We start from the raw sequence: 19,109 nt of genomic DNA on the forward strand, positions 1-19,109 counted from the left end.
GAAAAGCCGCCACCCTCCAGAGCACTGTCCCAACCCCTTGAGATTCTGTTTCCCGGCAACTGTGGACAATTTGGCTCAAATAAACTCACCAATATTCTTTACAGGTTGGAACATTTTTATGTGAACACATGTATGAGGGGTCTTGTCCAAAGGGTAATGGAAACCACATTGACCTGACAGCAAAACAGTCTCCTCCTAGACACTGCAGAGCGTGAAAGGCAACAAATGCAAACCGAGTTTGAAGGAAAGAATAAATAGGGGGGGAATTGTGAGAATAAACAAGTAATCTTTTCTGTCAAAGAAGGGGGTGTAGGCAGCTGCCATTTTGGCTCCATAACTGCAGCTCCCCTGAAACGGCAAAGGTCAACCCCTCCCTTTTTCCTTTAAAGTAGCCAATTGCGCAAGACTGGGAGGAGCCTAGGCTCTGACCAATCTAGCGTGAGGGACAGATGATGTGAGTCAGGTGTGGACCGCCCCCTGCACCTCCTGCAGGAGGAGCTGCCTTGCTCTCCGGCTCCCAGTGTCCTTTGTGTCCTGCCAGGACCTCTGGTTTGGGGCTCACCTTCTTTCTAGCACAAGGACATCCGCCTGGATTGTCTCCTGGAGAAGGAACAAACTGCAGCCCCTGATGTCTGCTCAATTTTAGCCCAAACATCCTACTCCCTCCCTTGTTGTGTAGCAAGAGCTAGGGCGTAAAAGGGGAGACTGCCCTTGGCTTTCCTGTCCTTGTGATGAGCTGTAGGGCCCTGCTATGGGGTTAAGCCTTGGACTGACCTGTTGGCAGAGCCACAAACAAGTCCCAGCTTAGAGGGCACAGTCCTCTTAGCATAATTAGGCTTGACCTTATGACGCTCCCTAGATCTTATCTGGGTAGCTAATGGCCTGAGGGAGATGCAGCAAGTGCTACCAAAATAAGTAAAACTCACAAGAACATTGCAACTATGGTGACCACTACCTTGTTTACCTCTGGCTATAAAATAAAGGCTCAGCGTGCCTCTGGATCTCTCTGTGGCCTCAGCCAGGCACAGGAGAGCCACCTAGACCCAGCTTATTTTCTTTAATCCTTTGCTGGCCGGCACAATGAGCAATGCCTAGCCCTTTCCCTTCATGGAAAGTAAAATAAACTCCCTATATCTCTCTCTTCCCTCAGGTGTGGATTCCTTCATAACCGGCGTCACCAGCCAAAACCCTGGTAATATGTAACTCTTTTTAAATGCCCTCTTCCCTGCCCTGGCCAGTGTGGCTCAGTTCGTTGACCATCGTCTCCTGAACCGAAAAGGTCACCTGTTCGATTCCTGGACAGGGGACTTACCCAGGTTTCAGATTTGGTCCAAGGTCGGGTGCGTTTCAGAGGCAACTGACTGATGTTCCTCTCTCTCCCTTTCCCTTCCTCTCTCTCTAAAATCAATGAAAAGAACACACTTTTTCTTTTAAACCCTGTTTCCCATTTTACAACCCAAAGATGTCTTTCACAAGGACCTGAGAGTACTCCTTTGAAATGCAGTCCTCCAGGAAAATAGCTCTCCTACACCCAGTTTCTGTGGGCAGTGGGAGCCAGCATCCCTCAGCAAGCACAGCCGGCTGATCGCAGAGAAAACAGGCGAATAACGTCTCTAAGGCAGACCTCCCTGCAAGCCTCCCTTCCGCTGCCCGCACACGCCCTCCGCCCTCCCGGCCCGCGCAGGGCCGCGCCGCTGGGCTCGGGCCCCTGCCCTGCTCCCGCAGCCCATTGCACGCTGCACTTTGGCGCATGTTTTGCTCTCACAGGGAACTAAACTCCCACCTCGCTTTCAGCCGTTTGGTGAGCACTGGCTACGTCCAGGCCAGTTCATATTGGCGGTCACCCTCTGAGACCGGTACGGGTGTCCCTTTTCTTACAGATGGGGAAACGGAGGCCTGGTGAACATAAGCAACCTGCCTTCGCCCATTGATATAAACGGAATGTTTGTGCCCGCCCCCCACTTACATGATGTGGGGTCTTTGGGGAGGATGAGTCATAAGGGTGGAGCCCCCACGAAGGGATTAGCGCCCTCAGAGAACAGACCAGAGAGCCCCCTCTCCCTCCTCCATGCGGGGACGCCAGCATCCTCCCTGAACCCTCACAGCCCTCAGCAGACACCGCGCCCGCGGAGGCGGGGCCGGACTCCCAGCCTCCGGGCCGGCGAGGAGGGAAGCTCCCGTTCCCAGTCGCCCCGCCGGCACTGGCCACACAGCCCCAGCTACAAGGGCGGTCACTCAGACCTACCCAAACTGCTGCCTCCGAAGACCGCGCCAGCCAAGACCTCTCCGCGCCCGCGGCAGCACCCTGCGGGAGGGAAGGCTCCCAGAGGAGTCTCAGGACCGCTGCCCAGACAGAGGACTCGGGGGTGGGAGTAACCGAAGGGCGGGAGGTCTGGACACTCACCCCGCAGGCCTCGCAATCGCAACCGCAACGCCGCCGCCGCCGCCGCCGCCGCCGCCGCCGCCGCGCGCGAGCCTCTTCCCAACGCCCTGCCCAACCGCACCGCGTCCCCGGCGCCCGGCTTCTCGCGGGAGCTTCGGGGACGCCCTCCAGCCCAGGCGCATCGCCTCCGCTTCACCCCTCCCGGACACGCCCCTCCCGGACACGCCCCTCCCGGACACGCCCCTCCTCCCGCCCCTCCCAGACACGCCCCTCCGCCCCGCCCCTCCGCCCGCCACGCCCCGCCCCGGACACGCCTCTCCGCTCCGTCCCTCCCGGACACGCCCCTCCACTCCGCCCCTCCGCCCGCCACGCCCCGCCCCGGACACGCCCCTCCCGGACACGCCCCTCCCGGACACGGCCCTCCCGGACACGCCCCTCTGCCCGCCCCTCCCAGACACGCCCCTCCGCTCCTTCCCTCCCGGACACGCCCCTCCCGGACACGGCCCTCCCGGACACGCCCCTCCGCCCGTCCCTCCCGGACACGCCCCTCCACTCCGCCCCTCCCGGACACGCCCCTCCGCCCGCCCCTCCGCCCGCCACGCCCCGCCCCGGACACGCCCCTCCCGGACACGCCCCTCCCGGACACGGCCCTCCCGGACACGCCCCTCCGCCCGCCCCTCCCAGACACGCCCCTCCGCTCCTTCCCTCCCGGACACGCCCCTCCCGGACACGGCCCTCCCGGACACGCCCCTCCGCCCGTCCCTCCCGGACACGCCCCTCCACTCCGCCCCTCCCGGACACGCCCCTCCGCCCGCCCCTCCCAGACACGCCCCTCCGCCCGCCCCTCCCAGACACGCCCCTCCGCCCCGCCCCTCCGCCCGCCACGCCCCGCCCCGGACACGCCTCTCCGCTCCGTCCCTCCCGGACACGCCCCTCCACTCCGCCCCTCCGCCCGCCACGCCCCGCCCCGGACACGCCCCTCCCGGACACGGCCCTCCCGGACACGCCCCTCCGCCCGCCCCTCCCAGACACGCCCCTCCGCTCCTTCCCTCCCGGACACGCCCCTCCCGGACACGGCCCTCCCGGACACGCCCCTCCGCCCGTCCCTCCCGGACACGCCCCTCCACTCCGCCCCTCCCGGACACGCCCCTCCGCCCGCCCCTCCCAGACACGCCCCTCCGCCCGCCCCTCCCAGACACGCCCCTCCGCCCCGCCCCTCCGCCCGCCACGCCCCGCCCCGGACACGCCTCTCCGCTCCGTCCCTCCCGGACACGCCCCTCCACTCCGCCCCTCCGCCCGCCCCTCCCGGACACGCCCCTCCGCCCGCCCCTCCCGGACACGCCCCCTCCGCCCGCTCCGCCCAGGACACGCCCCCTCCCACCACGTGTCCCTTCCCACCCCCCCTCCCCCAGGCCTTGTGCCTGTGCCCTTGTGCTCGCTGCCCCGGCCGCCGCCGGCCACTCGGCTGACCCACCTGCAAACCCTCCTCCTGCTCCCCGAGTCCGCAGACGCTCCTCTGGACCGACCCCGCCCCAACGGCACCTCCACCTCCGGTGCACCTACCGGCTGGGTCACAGGTTCCGAATGCTGACCCTGCTGTCGGGTGTCCTGTGACTGCCTCGCGGTGCCAGGAGCTGGGCTCTGGGAGCCACAGGTCAGGCTGTCAGAGAGGGCGCTGGAGGACGCGGCTGGACAAGGGCCTCCACTGCTGCTTCAGGCGTTTGTTCTGGGATCCTCTTGTGCAGCCTGAGGACACTCGCCTCACTCACCTCCCCCACCCCACGCCCCGTCCCCACCCCATTAAGTGTGGCTTCCGGGGTTCACGCAGGTGCCCCTACTGCCACCAGCCTGCCAGCCACCCCCGAACGGTGTATCCTGTGTGCCCCCCAGGCCACAGCTCCCAGTGGCCCAGCACGCTGACCCTGAGGGCATTTCCTGCTGCTGGCAGGTGTGAAACAGGCCTGGCCCAGGGCCAGCCCACATCCCCACCTTCTCTTCAGATTTGTTTCTTCCCTGGGTAATGTCCCTTAGCCTTAGGCTCAGGGCATGCTCTTTAGGTGCCTCCTGACAGCTAACCCTGTGGCCGTGCTCCGCAGAGGACCTGGTGCACAATATCTTTTGTTTCTTGCTGGAAGACGCAGAGGTGAGCTGGGGGCAGGGAGGGACAGTGGGAGGGGCTCCCAGAGGAAGGGAATGTCTTAAAGGGTCAGGGAGGAAGCCAACTGGGAGACTAGATGCAAGAGCTACTAAGTAGCTTCTCTCCCCCTGTGAATCGCGGCTAGCCCGGGAAACACATTTTACAATTACAGAAATCGCTTTTGGGAGACCAGTGGTAGTGTGGGAATGGGACTCACAGGAGGTTATATTTAGCTAAAAACAATAGAACAGAGAATACCTTGTGGATGTCATCTTGTACTGTAAGACTGAGACAATGAAAACCTTGAACAAACCATCCCAAAATAGAGCAGCTTCATGGACTCTTTCCATCTTGCAATTCAACAAGGCTCATCCCACTGGCTGCTCACCTGCCCATATTTTGGAGAAATGATTAGACTTCCGTTGTTCATGGGGGACTCCAGCTGTCCAAACAAGAATCAGAAGAGCTCTCTATCTACCTCTCTCTCCACCTCATTTCTCCATCTTTTCTTCTTAATCAGAGGTAGGCAAGGGTAGGAAGGAAACATCCTATTTTCAAAGACTGTTTTTGCTTTATGTTCTTGGACTCTGCGTGGTCTTCGTGCAAACATCATCTTACAAATATAAAATCTTGGTTTGAGTTTTGGAAATAACCCAATTTACCCCTTAAACTTTGCTATTTATTTTAATTAGATTATTTTGGGGTGTAACATTGGTGAGTATGTGTGTGTATGTATGCATGTGTGTATGCATGGGAAATATGCTTTGTTCCAGGCATAATGCTTCTCTTACCCATAACTCAACTTAAAAGTAAATCTCCTGATCTTCCAGCTGTCCCATCTAACAGCGCTATCATTTCTGGATGTTTCTGTTCAAACACTCAGAATTCTCAGAAATAGGTTGTTCCCACCTTGATGAACGCTGGTCTTACATATTTCTAGGAGAGAGAGCATGAATTTCACCACATGTCTTTAGATCTGCACATGCTGGCTTCACAGGCCACCCATGTAAGTCTGCAAAGAAGGGACATATGGTCCTTTGGGGGACTCTTTATTCCATAAGCATATTTACACCAACATCTACACGCGCACAGGAATGCCCCCTAGTATCCAGGTGTAGCAGAGAGAGGCTAAGAAGACAGGCCTCGGGTTGGAACTGAATCTCAGGGCACCTCCTTGTTGCCGTCAAGTCCATTGTTCTCTAGGTTGGCAAAGGTCAGGAAGACTTGTTCCAGCGTTATCTGACTGACAGAATAATCTTCTAAATTGAATTGCTCTTTCGCTTCCTCCAAAACACCAAACACCTTCAACGACAGAAAAGTGCAATCACCATCGCTGTCCTCCCCTCCGGCCCCAACCCAAATGAGCCTCTCCTCCACTCCCAGCCGCTGCGAAGTTCATGTGGGGAAAAGGCACAGAGGGGAGGTGAGGACATGGGAGGACGTCATAACTGAGAACCTGAGAGGAAGCAGTTCTCTGTCCCTGTTCTGTTGATGGACATGGACTAACAATGGGCTTTAGAGAGCAGAAATTGAAGCAATTAAAATCTAGGGTGTCTGAAGAGTAACCTGTGTTATGCCCAGATTTCAAGATTCCCAAGAAGCCACCAGGGAGCCAGCCAGTCCGATGCAAAAGCAAAGAGTCTTTTATTTTAAGCCCAGGCTTAGCTCCTCTACCTTCCTTACTGACGCAGCAGCAGGTGGCAAAGAGAGGGCAGTCTGCTCGAACCAGGGGTTTCATAGAGGGTTGGAGTAGGGGCGGGAGAGGGGGCTGTGCCCCCCGCCGATTGGCCAGGTGCGAGCTGGTGACCCATTACACAGGATGTGGTCATAACTATGGCGCGCACTTCCCTTGATTGTCATTGGTTAGTTTAAAATCCTGGGCGTGGCCAGCAGAGGCCTGGGCTTCCGGGAAGAAGGCCGCACGTGGCCCCAACATGGAGGATACAGGCAAGATGGAGGGCATAGCCCTCGCCCTTTCAACCTGCAGTCTCTGCTCCTATATCTTCACAGTTTCGAATGTTTTTTTACGTTAACAGAGCTATTACCACAGGTTTAGAACAGAAATGAAGTAATGCACTCAAAAGAAAGAAGCCTTAATGTTGGATTTTCTGCTAGTGTATACGCCTCTGCTTTTTTTTAAAACACCAAACTTTAACATGTCAAAGACATCCAAAGGAATGACTGATGGGTTACTGAAGCTTCTTTTCATGCCAGCAGAGCAAGAACCAAGAATTCTGAAAGGTGAAGCAATGACTTCTTTGGATACATAAAAACAATGTATTAAAAGCATGTCATAAAATGCAGGAAAGGGAGGCATGTCACATAATAATTAGAGCCAAAACATGCTGCAGACTTTACTGTCCTGACTGGAGGCGAGAGAGAGAAATTCCTTCAAGAGTTCACAGCCCCCGGCAAGGAAGCTGCTTCAGCCAAAAAAGGTCCAGACACGGCCTGGCGGTTTTGTGTTTGTTCTTTAATTTTCATATAGTGACAGCTTTACTGTGAACTTGACCTTACAAAGTTAGAATAGCAATTACACTTAATATTATCTCATTAGAAAGTTTAAATATGACATTATCGATATGCCCTTTCTGAAATTCCAGGAGATATTTATTGCTACCTATTTTTTCACCTGGCATATTCTTATTTTCTTACCCACCATTTGCAGAACTGGAAGCATCTGCCTGGCCAGGCAGATTGGCAGAGTGAATATTTTTACTAGTTTCTATTACTCCATTTTCTGAATGTAAGACCTTAGATAGCAGAGTGTGGTTTTTCCTCATCCGTGTAATGCACTGGTCATTAAAATAAGTTGAAGCTGCATTCATTCCACGCATCATCATGTACCTACTCTGTGCCACAGTGAGGTCTCCGGTCTCTTGGCTGTCACCAGAGTTATGCATCTGAGACACCCTTTTCTTTCTCACCTTTTGAGATGGTCTCGGGGTGAGTCATTTCACCCAAGTGGTATCATCTCCCGGGGGCTCAGTTTAGAGGGCCCCCATGCTCGGTTGCCTGCACAGGCTGCGCATCTACTTTGTGTTGGGCAGTGGGGCACGCAATTTATGATGTGATCCAGTTGGCTCTTCCAAACCCTGCAAGGAGGGCCTCTCATGCCCACCCCATCACCTTCAGAGAGTGAAGCTCAGAAAGGTGGTGACCTGTCCCAGGTCACACAGCTGTTGAGACACCAAGTCAGGGTTTCTCATTTCCAGGTCTGGGGCCTCCATGTTCTCATCACACCACATCTGTGGCTCCTCGGCCCCTTCCATTCCCTGTAGGCGGCAGCTTTCCTTATCACCCACCCTGACCTTGGGGTCCTTGATTCCCAGCACAAAAGAGCAACCTGAACATCAGTCTGTGGTAGCTGAATAATGACCCCCATCAGTGTCCATGTCCTATCCCTGAACCTATGAATATGTCACCTTAGATTGCAAAAGGGACTTACAGATAGATTAAGCGGAGGCTCTTGAGATGGGAAGATTGTCTTGGATTATTTGGGTGACTTCAATGTTACCACAAGTCCTTAGAAGGAGGAGGCAGGAGAGTCAGGACCAGAGAGAGATGGAGGAAGGGGCCACTAGCCAGGGAGTGTGGGCGACCTTGAGAAGCTGGAAAAGGCAAGGACACAGATTCTCCCCTGGAGCCTCCAGAGGGACTCAGACCTGCTAACACTTTGATTTCAGCTGCAGAATAAATCTGTGATGTTTAGAAAGGAAAATTAGCCCTAGCCAGTTTGGCTCAATGGATAGAGCGTCAGCCTGCAGACCCCAAGGGTTTGATTCCGGTCAAGGACACGTACCTCGGTTACAGGCTCCTCCCTGGCCCAGGCCCTGGTCAGGGCGTGTGCAGGAGGCAACCAATTGATGTGTTTCTCTCACATTGATGTTTCTCTCTGTCTTTCCCTCTTTCTACCAATCTCCCTAAAAATCAATGGGAAAATATCCTTGGGTGAGGATACACAAAACAAAACAAAAAGAAAAATTAAAGTTGAAGTTGGATTTAAACCCTTGCTGCACTATATACTATCAGTTATAATCATGGGCAAGTTACATTTTTTCCCATTTAAAGAATGAGGATGTCACCTTTACCTCATTAAATTTCTGAAACATGAAAGTATAATCATGAGGACTTCAGATAAAACTTTCTCACCTTAAATGGCAACCTGTCATTGCTATTTTTGAAGTCATGATCAAATACAATAGCAGCCAGCACATGAATAGACTTTTCATACTAAATGTACTTCTCAAAACATGTTTCTGAAGAAAGGCCTCAAACTGTAGACAGAAAATTCTAAGTAAGTCATCATATAATGCAAAATGTCTAATGATTATTCCTACTATACCATGAATACCATAATCCTGTCATAACATTATACATTTTAGAACATTTTTCAAATACTAGTAGCCCAGTGCATGAAATTCGTGCACATTAAAAGGGAATTAACTAGCGGAAATATTTTAATATTGCTATTTGCCCTTTCTCTATAATAGAAGTGTGAGAGATGGAAAGAAATTAGAAAAATGTATATGAAAATAATATATAAATTTATTTATTTTTTAAAATATATTTTATTGATTTTTTACAGAGAGGAAGGGAGAGGGATAGAGAGTTAGAAACATCGATGAGAGAGAAACATTGATCAGCTGCCTCCTGCACACTCCCCACTGGGTATGTGCCCACAAACCAAGGTACATGCCCATGTCCGGAATCAAACCTGAGACCTTTGAGTCTGCAGGCCGACACTCTATCCACTGAGCCAAACTGGTTAGGGCTAATATATAAATTTATTAATAAATAAACAGTAATAAAAGGATATAACAACAAAGGCTGATATAAAAACAACAGTGATGCAAACAATGACTGATAAAGTGATCAAACTTATTCTAATATCTCCCTGTACACCACATTAAGAGTGAAAACACTTTCAGAGTGCTTGACTAATTTCCCTTGTGATGAAGTATTTAGAACTTTAACTGTAACGTCATATGCTCTTCAAACTCGAGAGAAAGCAACATAACTGATCACGTGAAAAAACAGGTTCAGGTAGGAATATTCCTACTCTGTCTAGAGTTTGTCCTTGTGATTTATTAATAATCATCACAAATGCTGGCATCACGGGAAACTGTCATCGAATTAATTGAAATGGGAGGCCAGTGTCAGACAGGGACAAATCAATTCTTGGAATCAGAACAACCTCTCCCTCTGTTAATACTTCAGCTTTTTTTAAAAAATATATTTTATTGATTTTTTACAGAGAGGAAGGGAGAGGGATAGAGAGTTAGAAACATCGATGAGAGAGAAACATCGATCAGCTGCCTCCTACACACCTCCTACTGGGGATGTGCCTGCAACCAAGGTACATGCCCTTGACCGGAATCGAACCTGGGACCCTTCAGTCTGCAGGCCGATGCTCTATCCACTGAGCCAAACTGGTTAGGGCAATACTTCAGCTTTGATAATGTTAGGTCGTAATCTTTTGATAATAAATCTGGTACCATTCCAAAGACCCCATTTACTATTAAGATTTCTCAATAGCATGATGATTGCACCACTTTCAATTTTAATTTATGACACAGCATTCCCGAAGGAGTAATACTATTAAGAAATTCGATGGCAAAATTTTCCTTTTCAGCATCATCTGTTGAATCAATGGAATCATCACTCAAATATGTGTGAAAATCTCCATCGAGTATATCCAAAATGTCTTCATTTAATTTTTGAACGTGCTCATTTTTTGGACAAAGAATTGCATGTTTAGATATATTTTTAATATTATCTATAGATATACTATTTCCAAAGGTAGCTTCAATAATAGATCCATTACAAATCATTTCACAGGGGATTTCAGTAATATCCATTCCTAAATGAAAACTGCTATGAAGTTTGCATCTCCAAGTTTTACTAACTATTCACCCTTTGCACTCCGCTGTCCCCTCTCAGGGGACATCGGAATTCTAGCATATCACTCGGATGTCCCCTCTCAGGGGACATTGCAGTTTATTAGTGATTACGGGGAATTGAGTTATTTCAACGCAACTTTTTGAGACATGCATGTTTCCCTGAAGTTTTATCTTGAAATGGCACAAGAAATTAAATCAAAATATCGTAAAATTACTAAGATATATACAAGAAATGTCAGCGGGTTTTGTGTCGGACGAGAACGTGAGATGCGTGCTCACGACGGTCCGAGCACTTTGAGACGCCACTTGAAAAGAGCGATAAGGGGAGTTTGTAGAAGAAAGGTCGGTTTTCGAACATAGCGCGAACTGTATAGTGAGATATATAATTACAAATAAACAAGTCTACATCTGGAGGAAAAGATTTTCAAAGCTGAGCTCATTTTGGTTTGAAGCTTCGAGCAGTGCACATAGATCTAACAAGGAGAAAATCGGAAAAGTGATTCTTTTCTTAGTGAATAAATTGTTTGGTGAAAGCTATTTTGGTAAATATCATCTTGTCAGTTAGTAATAACAATTAGAAATTTTCAACCCATGCATTTATTCATATTTTTTATTAGAACAATGGCAAAGCATCCAACCACGAATGAGTCTCATGACACAAGTAGTAGTGAAGATGAGCTCCAGATAGACCTCTATACAGACACGTTAGAAAGACTAACTGTAGAACAAAACGACAGCAGTGATAGTGATATCGTTCAACCTAGAAGGCGACGAATTGTTCGCATAGATAGTGAAAGCGAAGCGATAATAGTAGTATGGAAGAAAACACACGGCAACATGACAACGTATCGTCAAGTGAAGAGTGGGAAGATGTTACCGAATCGGACGTTCCTCCAGCCACGATAAATTTTGATTTACACGAAGAAATAGCCGGACCACAAGTTCTGAGTAACATAAAAGAGCCCATAGACTATTTCACATTATATTTTACTGAAGAATTAGTAGACAGCATAATAAAAGAGACAAACAATTATGCCAAAGAAGAAATTGGAAAGAAACAGTTGCATACAGAAAGAATAATACTATGCTTCTTGCGTGGAAAGATAAAAGAATTATTACCATGCTCACCAATTATTATAACACAAACCTACAATCTACCCAGAGAACATTATGTGGTGGACATATCGTAACAGTCAGTAAGCCTGAAATGGTGTTAGAATATACGGCAAATATGGGTGGTGCGGATCATGCGGATCAATACGCTTCGACGTATTGTTTCCTCCGTAAATCGCTCAAATGGTGGAGGAAGTTATTTTTTGGGGGGTTGGAAATGTGTGTGATAAACTCATACATAATGTATCGCATCGAAAAACAAACAAGTAATGAAACGCCAATGACACACCACAAGTTTGTCAAGACACTTGTTGACCAATTAAAGGGCGATTTTCGTGTATTGAGAACGCGTCCATCCACATCTTCTGCGGACAATAGATTAAACAATAAACTACATATTCCCGATGTGGGACAAAGAAAACGGGATTGCATTGTGTGTTCTAACAGGAAAACACCTGGTGGCAGGCGTCAAACCACTTATTACTGTCAAACATGCACTAATCAGCCTGCAATGCATATTGGGGAGTGTTACAAAACTTATCATACTGTACAAAATTATAAACAATAAAATATTGTTTTTTTGCAAATATACATTCCTCGATGTCACCCAATTCATATAAGTCCAATATCATTATAATACGTTACTTGGTTCCAAAATTATACTAAATAATACGAGGGTCTGTAAATGCACGTTTCCGCCGCAAAGTAGCGTCGAGTAGCTGGTAGCCAATGTCCAGAATGGTTCGGAGTGCAAAGGGTTCACTATAAGCAGAATCCTCTGATCTCATATTTGTTTTAAGAGACAACTTTCTGAAATATCCCCAAACATTACAATACTTTAAACTTGTTTGTACTATGGCCGATCGCATAGCATGTGGTACAATACTGAGACATTGTCGAAAATCCCCTCCAAGGAGAACTTTCCCACCAAATACAACATTCAAATTCATAATTTCTCTTAGTAATCTGTCTATGGCATTTATAGCATGACTTGGATGCCATGATGCATTCATCAATAATGAGAAGTTGGGCCTTTTTAATAGTTTTAGCAACTTCACTGTTTATATTGAGTCTAGAAATTGAAGTTTCATTTAAAGGAATTGGTAATTTATATTGGGAATGAAAGGTTTTTCCACCGAGAAGTACATTTGCAGCAATTCCTGTAGACGCTGTGGGTAAAACAGTACCCCACAACCTCTAATATAATGTATTAAAACTTTATTGTGGGGAGCTGCTACAGTGTTTTGGACAGGTTCAAGCCTTGGACTGATGAGAGGGCACAGTCCTCTCATTGCCACGTGCAAGTCCCAGCTTGGAGGCCAGGGTCCTCCCAGCACAATTATAGCCAACAGCTATAGTTGTAAGCTTGAACCTATGGTCCAAACACATGGCCCCATGTACCTAGGCTTGATAGAGTTCAGGTGCATGCAGTTGAGTAGGATTGAAACCCAGGAGAATGTTGTAAACATCTTGATCACGCCCTTAGTTTGCCTCAAGGCATCTGCTATAAAATAAAGACATGGCTGTGGGCATGGTCGCTGTCTGTCAGAGAAGCAGCGTCCTACCGAGACCCAGCTTTCATTCTCTTGTCTGTCTTTTCTAAGCCTTTCAGCCGCCCCCACTCAGGTTCACCCTTGGCCATGCTGGCACAGCACACTTTATAAAGATATGCCTCCACGCTCTGAGGGCCGTTTCCTGCCTCAAACCTTGCCCTCATGGGAAACAGCTCCGGGAAACTGCTCGGGGAGGGCACAGCCATTGCCAAGACAACCCCTGCAGGACTGACTTCCTCTGGATGGTCGAGCCTCGGGTCGTGATGTTACACCCAGGGTTTTTATATAAATAGATTGGTATCATAACCTGATTTTCTGTCCACCATTAAAGAAAATCAATTCCAGGTGGACCATAAATATGCACATAAAACACAAAACAAAACAAAAAGCCCCATAAAAGATAATGGAGAAAAATATCTTCACAATTCTTGGGTAGGGAAAGATTCTAAACAGAACACAAAGACAATAAGTGTAAAGAAAAAGATTGATAAATGTGGCTTTATTAAATTAAGAACTGCTGTTCTTTAGAAAATACCACTACAAATGAGAAGGCAAGACACAGACTTGAAGAACTGATATGCAATTCCTATTTATAACCAACAAATAAATATAGGAATAACTTCTATAAATCAATAAGAAAAAATAGCCAATCAACTATAAAAATGGACAAAATCTTTGAACGAATCTGTCACCAAAAAATAGCCAACAAAGTTATGAAAATATGTTCAATGAAACTAATATTTAAAGAAATGCAAATTAAACTATAATTATTACACTGCACACTCATCAAAATGGCTTAAGGTTTGTAAGATTATATCAATATTTTTATTTACTAAATTTAAAACATTAAAATGTGTTTCTATATTGATAGAAATATGACATTTACCTAAAATTTTAAGTGATTAATGCTGTCTTCTAATAAGATCCAATGAACTAGTTCCTTCATATTTACCTGATACAAAGGCAGGAGTTCTTTTCTAGTTTCATACATATACTGGACTGAGCTAAGATAAACTCCCTTTGCTTCAAACTAATAGAAATGCTGGATACAACATAGCATAATTCATAGCTAATAAAAAATGAAAAAGAGGAAGGAAGGAAAGGAGGGAGACAAGGAGGTTACAGAAATGAATAGGAGGGTTTAAGATTTTGTTTCTACTCTCCATTTTCTAAAATCCTACACTTTAAGAATAAGCAAATATCTGTTTTCACCAATGTGAAAAATTTTAAACAGCATCTCTAAATAAAATTCACATGCCATATAACTCATTCTTTAAAGTGTATAGTTTAGTGGCACTTAGTATATTCACAGATATATGCAACCATTGTCAGAGTCATTTTAGAACATTTTCATTAACTCAAAAAAATAAAAACCTGTCCCTTCAGCTATCACTCCACTGCCATTTCCCTGGCCCTCAGCAAATACTATTTTACTTTCTGTTTAAAAAATACTTTTTTACAGTATAAACAATTTCTACAGAAATATCTTGGAAATGTCAGAAGAATAGCAGCGTGAGAGATCCCCTCGGCCTCTCTCCCGGAAACTTCAACAAGTTACTCAACTACAACTCAACAAAGGATTCCCTGCTCAATATAAAAGCACAGCTGAGAGACCCGAGTATTGAAGCATCTAAAGGTGGGCAACTGGGAGTCAGTGGGAAGGCAATAAGGGAGGAAAGCTCAGATACTAGTAGCCAAGGATGCAGCCCTGAAGCCAGGAGCAGGCGACCAGCTCCACTAATATGCCTACTGCCTCTATAGAGTTGATACAGCAGGTCCTCAGGTTACGTGGGAGATCCATTCCTATGGCACGAGGTAATGTGATTTTCGCCGTAAGTCAGAACCCACCTACATAAGCACCTACGTCACTCACATGGAGCACATACACAACAGTAATGAAGTGAAACAGTAAAAAATTTAAAAGAAAGATAACAATCCCTGACCTTAGCTGTGGTAAATAAATAATAAGAAACATAAAGCACATATGTACATATGTCAAAATGACGGAATTTTTTTATATATAAATAAATGGGAGATGGCGATGTAAACACGAAACGACGTCCGACGCGTCCGACATAATCCGAAGACTGTTTGTATTTTACCAAAGAGATTGAAACATTAAAAAAAGAACCAATCATAAATCTTGGAAATGAAGCAATTAAGGAGATTTGGAGTGAACAACTGAGCATAGAAAACAGAGCCAACCAGATGGAGGAAAGGATTAGTGACATTGAAGATAGGAAAGAAGATAGAGATCTGCATGTAGAAAGAAAAGAAAGAAAGAAGAAAGAAAGAAAGAAAGAAAGAAAGAAAGAAAGAAAGAAAGAAAGAAAGAAAGAAAGAAAGAAAGAGGGAGGGAAGGAGGGAGGGAGGGAAGGAGGGAGGGAGGAAGGAAGAAAAGAAGCTCTATGAGAACTATCTAACTCCACCAGAAAAAGCAATAAAGCTCAAAAGCTCAACTGGTGTGGCTCAGTGATTGAGCATTGACCTATGAACCAGAAGGTCACAATTCGATTCCTGGTCAGAGCACATGCCTGGATTGTGGGCTTGATCCCCAGTAGGGGGTGTGCAGGAGGCAGCCAATCAATGATTCTCTCTCATCATAGATGTTTCTATCTCTCCCTTCCTCTCTGAAATATATATATATTTTTTAAAGAAAATAAGAATAATAGGCATACCAAACGAAGAAGAGAGGGAATAGAGAGCCTCTTCAAATAAATAGTGGATAAGAATTTCCCAAATCTATGGGAAGAACAAGATCCTTGAATCCAAGAAGCAAACAGAACACCTAGTTACCTCAATCCAAAGAGGCCCTCTCCAATGTACATTTTATTAAAACTGTCAAAAATTAATTACAAAGAAAAATTCTCAAAGCAGCCAGGAAAAGAAGGAAGTGACCTATAAAGGAAAGTGCCGGAAGCCGGTCCATCCTTGCTGCTTGACACAGTCGCTGCAGGAAAGAAACATCTGCACAGCATATGTTTCAAGGGACCTGGCATATATAGCATATTGTTCTTAATATGTTTGCTCTCCTTAGTGCCATGTGTTTTAACCAAGGTCACCTCTCTGAGAAAGGTTGTTTCCCCAGGTGGGGATTTTTCCCTGAGGTTAGGGAGGGGATACAACCCCTTAATTAAGTGCCAGGCAGGTAGTTAAGCTATATAATGTTTACTCCCTGGAATGGAGATAAGAAACGCCCTAACCTTTGTAATAGAAATTGACAGGATTAAAATGGGCTGGTATAAATACGGATGTAACAAGACAATAAACATCAGATCCTCATCAGCTCCTGATCAGTTCCTAACCAGAGCTCCGACCAGAACTTTGGCGGGAGACCCTGACAAGAGAACCCGACTATGATGATCAACTGAACGCAGCCTCCGTGTCATTCCTTCTTTGCCGACTCTGTCCACACCTTTGGGGACCCCTGGACCTGCTGGGGTTGGACCCCAACAGGAAAGCCCATCCAAATTTCATCCAACTTCTAAGAAGAAACTCTATAAACCAGTAGAGAGTGGAACCAAATTATTCAAATGCCTGAAAGAGAGAAATTACCAGCGCAAATAATATATCCAGCAAATTATCCTTTAAATATGAAGGAGAAATAAAGACATTCCCAGATATATAGAAGTGAGGGGTTTTATCACCAGAAAACCTCCATTGCAGAAAATACTCAAGGGAGTTATTTTCCAAAACAAAGAATAGAAGGTCACAAATCTATGAGTAAGATCATCAACACACTTACAACATAAACAGGAATAATTTATGACAATAAAATAATAAGAAGGAGTAAAGGTATAACTGGCAAAGGAGGATGGAGATCAGATGCACTCAAAAGAAAAAAACCTATTGTATGTATGCAACTTTGTTTTTTATCATCCTAATGATAACCATACACAAAAATTCCCAAATCAGGACACATAACTTAAAAAAAAAAGAGGAAACAGGAAATAAGTATGGAAAACCACCAAACAAAAGCGACAGAAACACAGAGGAAAAGAACCAATGGAGACATAGAGTTACCAGAAAACAAAAGATAAAATGCTATAGAAAATCCTCATACATCAATAATTACCCTAAATGTAAATGGTCTGAATTCACCAATAAAGAGGCACAGAGTGGCAAAGTGGGTCAAAAAAGAAAACCCAACCATATGCTGCCTACAAGAAACACATTTAAGCTGCAAAGACAAAGGTAGATTCAAATTAAAAGTTTAAAAAATGATTCTCCAAGCAAATATAATCCACAGAAAAGCAGGTGTGGCCATACTTATATTTGACAAAATAGATTTAAAGACAACAAGAGTCAAAGATGGGCACTTTATAATGATAAAGAGGACACTACATCAAGAAAACATAACACTTCTTAATATATATGAACTCAACCAGGGAGCACCAAACTAAAGGGAGAAACAGCTCAAAACACAATCATAGTTGGGTATCTTAATAGTCATTGACAGCTCCAGATAGATCATCAAAACATAAAATCAATAAAGAAATATCGGCCTTACCTGAAACACTACAACAAATGGACAGAAAAAGCACTCAATAAAATCTAACACCCTTTTTAGATAATAAGTGGGAATTGAGGGATCATATCTCAACATAATAAAGGCCATATATTGAAAGGGCGAGGGCTAGGCCCTCCACCTTGCCCCAGGGTAAGGGCTACGCCCTCCACCTTGCCCCAGGGTAAGGGCTACGCCCTCCATCTTGCCCCAGGGTAAGTGCTCCATCTTACCTTGGCCACATGCTTGGCAAGGAACTTCTTCCCAGAAGTCTAAGCCTCTGCTAGCCACACCCAGGAACAAGACACTGACTTGCTCCTGGCCAATCGGCAGAGCACAGTCATTTCTCCTCCCCTTACTCCAACCCCCACTATAAAACCCATCTCCACACAGAGTTATCTCTCTCTCTGCTTCCTGCCGCTGTGTCGGCAAGATGGGGGAGCTGAGCTAGCTCGAATAAAGACTCTTATGCTTTTGCATCGGACATGGCTGGCTCCCTGATGTGGTTTCTTGGGGATCCTGAAATCTGGGCATAACATTTGGGGGCTCATCCGGGATCCCCAAAACCATCGAGGGACCCCCCAATCCGTAGAGTCTGACTGGCCGCGGTAAGTGTCTGTGTGGTGTGTATTCTGTTCTGTGTGATATATGTTATCTCTAAGGGACTTTTCCTGTATCTGGAGGAATGGCTTCTAGATGGTACTCACCGTCAAAACTCGGACTGGCTTTCGAATCTGGCCTATCTTTTAAAAAAGGTAGAAGAGAAGCATTCCTAGGCAGTTTTCTACTGCCTCTGTTCAGGGACTTGTTCTGTATCTGTTCTGTGTGAGCTCACTTCTGAAATCTGTAATCGCCCGCAATGATCTAAGTGGACGCACAGGGGGATCAAGGGCGGGAGGAGTCGGGGGACGCCTCGACCCTCCATCTGGAGGTGTGTAGTTTTGCTTCCGTGGAGTCGGAAGGTCTGTAGGAACCCCTCAATCTGAGACGAGGTGGGTCGCTCCCGCCAGTTTGGCGTAAGGCCATCGTCTAGTTGCTTCCATGGAGTTGGAAGGCTGTTCTTTGGGGCCCTCTGTTTGTCTGTGTCTGTGTTTTTCTGTTTTCTGTGGACTTACTGGACGGATGTTATGGGACGGACTCAGACTGCTCCTTTGGGTATTGTGATTGATCATTTCAAGGAGATTGGGGGAGGCTGTAGAGCTCCCTCAGGAGTTGGGAAATTGTTATTGTTTAAACTCTGAGTGAATGTCTGGTGAAAGTGTGTGAGTGTGGAGGGAGGGGGCCTGCCCTCTCCCCTCCTTTGTGTGGCTCCACGACTTCGGTCAGGTGGGCATCTGAGTGAGGATCTGTGAAAACAGGTCACCCCCTCCCCAAGTAAATGCGTCTGGGATTTCTGTGCACGTGTAGAGAGAAAAGCTGGCTTAAAACTAATGCACGCACTGTCCGATTTTGGATAGAGTTTTGAGCTAGAGTCTCTTTGCAGATGTGCAGGATGGAGCCCAAGACTGATCAT

General features: G+C 46.7%; 1 protein-coding gene across 1 annotated transcript in view; it reads right to left on the reverse strand.

Moving 5' to 3' along the window:
• LOC139009571 (phospholipid-transporting ATPase ABCA3-like) overlaps positions 1-3,958 on the reverse strand; it is a 51,359-nt gene extending 47,401 nt beyond the window's left edge. Inside the window, exon 1 of the mRNA XM_070413829.1 lies at positions 3,947-3,958. The gene's annotated coding sequence lies outside the window, so the exon portion shown is untranslated. The remainder of the gene's footprint in view (positions 1-3,946) is intronic.
• Between the last annotated feature and the right edge of the window lie 15,151 nt (positions 3,959-19,109).

This window comes from Myotis yumanensis, unplaced genomic scaffold, assembly GCF_028538775.1.
Source record: "Myotis yumanensis isolate MYYU_CA2020_CCGP unplaced genomic scaffold, mMyoYum1.0.hap1 SCAF_4, whole genome shotgun sequence".
NCBI classification, from domain to species: domain Eukaryota; kingdom Metazoa; phylum Chordata; class Mammalia; order Chiroptera; family Vespertilionidae; genus Myotis; species Myotis yumanensis.